The 3,707-nt window shown below is 40.2% G+C and overlaps 1 pseudogene; it reads left to right on the top strand.

Moving 5' to 3' along the window:
- The first annotated feature begins 1,367 nt into the window (after positions 1 to 1,367).
- On the top strand, positions 1,368 to 2,128 carry LOC128111517 (transcription factor BTF3-like; annotated as a pseudogene).
- Positions 2,129 to 3,707: the final 1,579 nt, after the last annotated feature.

Below are 3,707 nucleotides of genomic sequence, written 5' to 3'. Positions count from 1 at the left end.
CAATATAATATTCTAAATAATTCTCAGAAAATTCTTGATGATACATTGCAGAAGTAGACTCTTTGTAAAAGAGTATCCATTTCCTGGATTTTATTCTTGAGGATATATTTCTCTTCTATTATTTAGTTTTTAACTCCAGAGTCTAGAAAAAGGAAATGGATTTCAGCTAAGGAATCTTCATCTCATTTTAGAAGGTATGTTAAAAGCAGCAAGAAAAATGTTTCATTTGAGATTTGACAAAAAAAAATGTTCTGGTATCCAGTAAGTAAATAAAACGGAAGTAGTGAAGATTGAGCTAAAATGGTTTCTTCCTGTTCAGAAGGGTCTTCTGTGTTCAGAATCTAGCCCTTTGAAATGTTACTAGCCCTGCCCCACACCAGCTGCAGCACACAGGATAGCATGCCCTGCACCCCCACCCCCACCCTATCCCTTGCTGCCTGGGCAGCACATTGGAGCTGACCCTGTTGATGCAGGGGTGGGGGGAACATACAAGTGTGCCAGTTCTGAGGTGTGAGAGCAGGAGAGATATGCCCCGTCCCGACTCATGCCTGTTTGTATTCCTCATAGAGCCCTCAAGAGAGAGGGCCCTGCCCCTAGCCTGGGCAAAACAGTCGAGCTGGCCCTGGTGATGTGAGTAAGGGGGACTTGGAACTGAGGGCTTGAGAGCAGGAGAACTGGCCCTGCTTCTTGCTATAGGCTGCCTTGGATGAACAAGCTAGGCAGTACTGGAGAGCTCATCCAGGTAGTGAGGATGAAGGAAAGCTAGTGAGCTGACCAACCCAGCTACCACCAAGGCCCGGAGCCAGGGTTGTGAATTGGCCCACCCCAACATCCACCTCATCCATGAACTGCTGGAGCATGTGAAGGGGACGAATCTACAGATTCAAAACAGCAGGATCTCCACGACACAGGACAACAGCAGGATATACAAGAGGAGCCCCAGTAAGAGCCCATAATAAGGGGTGTAGGAGAAGTCAGAGGCCTGGAGCCAGACCATTGAACACTTATAAGTAAAGATGAATGGACTAAAGGGTAAACTGCATGTCTCAATGGGCCACACGGCAGCTTCCACAACAAGATTCTTCTTTTTGTTTGCTATTTTTTGTTTTGTTTTGTTTCTTTGTTTAGTTTGGGGTTTGATTTTTCTTTTAAATTTGGTTTTGATTTGAGGGGGAGTGCTGCAAGGGCAGAGGGCAGATGCAAGGAGATGGAAGATAAGTATTTTGAATGCATGATATGAAATGCACAAAGAATCAATAAAAGTGTTTTTAAAACGTGTCTTGATTGCCTGAACACTCTTAGCTCTCGTCACATTTCCTTGTCATGAGCAAAAGCAACATATATAGTAAGAATACAGAAAATCGCTCTAGCTGCCATCTTGCGTCCCCGCGTGTGTGCGCCTTATCTCAGCTGGTCTGCCCGAGACCCCCTGAGCGCGAACCCTAGTCCCCCGCGCGGCCCCATTTCCACTCCGACAAGATGAAAGAAACGATCATGAACCAGGAGAAACTGGCCAAACTTCAGGCACAAGTGCGCATTGGTGGAAAAGGCACTGCTCGCAGAAAGAAGAAGGTGGTTCACAGAACAGGCACAGCAGATGATAAAAAAACTGCAGTTCTCCTTAAAAAAGTTAGGAGTGAACAATATCTCTGGTATTGAAGAGGTGAACATGTTTACAAACCAAGGAACAGTGATCCATTTTAACAACCCTAAAGTTCAGGCGTCTCTGGCAGCAAACACCTTCACCATTACAGGCCACGCTGAGACAAAGCAGCTGACAGAAATGCTTCCCAGCATCCTAAACCAGCTTGGAGCGGACAGTCTGACTAGTTTAAGGAGACTGGCTGAAGCTCTGCCCAAACAATCTGTGGATGGAAAAGCACCACTTGCTACTGGAGAGGATGATGATGATGAAGTCCCAGATCTGGTGGAGAATTTTGATGAGGCGTCTAAGAACGAGGCAAACTAAACTGAGGCGACTTCTGAAGAAGGTGACACCTGCAGAAGTTACAGGAGCTGCTATTTTATATCATGACTGCTTTTTAAAATTCTTTTGTTTATGGATCTGATACAATCTAGATCGCTAATATTTTTAAGCCCGAGCCCCTTGGACACTGCAGCTCTTAGAGTTTTTGCTTAAACACAATTCATTCTTTGCAGCAAATTAAGCTGAAGAAGCCTGGGAATAAAGTTTGGAAAAGGGTTAATAAAATTCTTTGCCTAGTAAAAAAAAAAAAAAAGAATACAGAAAATCATACAAGTATCTGACCGATAACCACACTCTGAAAACAAAAACCACATAAAACTCTACTTGCAACACCCATACATGACACAGGGCAGCTCCATGTCTTAGGTGATTTTTCTCAGTTTTTGTAAAATCAAATCCACTCTTAGGAAGATTTTTTTTTAAAATTATATTTTATCTAAATTATCCTTTAATTGGTTCTTTGAGAGTTTTGTACAACCTGTTTTGATTATTAAAAATGTTTATTTATGTGTAAGCATATGTGCATATGTGTGGTGGTAGGGGAAGTGTTTCAAAAGTATTTCAAGAGGATTGAGATTGGATAAGCTCATACATAAAAGTGTCTAAAATGAAATTCAGTGTTTTCTTTCACTCATTTCCCACAACTACATTTTCTAAACTGTTTCTAACCTCCATAAAAGACTCTGTTCCTTACTTACAATGAGTTCATCTCTAAACACCTGTAAGCTGGCCTCCAACCATCTCTCAGATGTGACTGCCTTTTCTCTCACAAACCATTTTTGGAGTTCCAGTAATTTATTTATTCCCACATATCTTTCTATTACATGTGCCTTTTTCTTTTTCCTCTTCTATCCCTTCCATAATTTTAAAGAAACAAACATGAGTATGTAATTTCTTTCAAATGGTCTCTTTATGAAGAGGTCAAGGCTTCAAGATAATTAATTACTTGCCTAATTTTTCTATGACCAAACTTCATTCTGTTTCTTTTGTATACTATGAATTATCAGCTATCCTACAGTCTTTTGTAGTTACGTAGGTAACTTCAATTTACTATTCTGAGTAATTCTTAGGTTATTCTTGATGTTAACTTGTAAAAGTAGACTGATTTAAAAACATAACTGAATATCCATTTGGTGACTTTAAATCCTTAAGAATAGATCTTTCTTCTATTACATACATATTACATACATTTTCCTGAATGAAACAATTTCTCTTCCAACTTTCTGGAATTTACAACACAGTTAGGCAAACACAACACTTTGAAAGTCCTTCTTCCAGGGACAAACAATAATTTAAAATCTACATACGGGAAAGTAGATTTACTCTGTAAACATAAGAAACATAAATATACGAAATAATCTTTTCTACCCCAAATATTAGACACAAAGAAAAAAACTACTAAGTACTTACCATGCCCTAAGACTTAATTCATGTTCCTTTTTTCTCCCCCTGGAAGTAAAGGAAAGACTTAGAGAATAACGCAGGGACAGGTGTGGTTGTGAACGCCTGTAATTTCAGCAAGGGATGCTGAGGCAGCAGGGTGGCGCGTTTAAAGCCAACTCTGGGCATAAAGTTTGTTTTTTTTTTTTTTTTAGTTGTCAAAATTGTCATCTTATTAGCATCTTCATCCTGTGGCTAATTTGTATAAAAGTGTGTAGCTGTAGCGCTGCCATTGCACCGGGCAGGAAGCAGTACAACGGTGATTGAAGCAGGTGAAGCA

The sequence above is a fragment of the Peromyscus californicus genome, unplaced genomic scaffold (assembly GCF_007827085.1).
Source record: "Peromyscus californicus insignis strain IS unplaced genomic scaffold, ASM782708v3 Scaffold_16__1_contigs__length_79575227, whole genome shotgun sequence".
NCBI lineage: Eukaryota > Metazoa > Chordata > Mammalia > Rodentia > Cricetidae > Peromyscus > Peromyscus californicus.
Note: the sequence above shows the minus strand (reverse complement) of the source record. Positions and strands in the feature narration are given on the sequence as shown.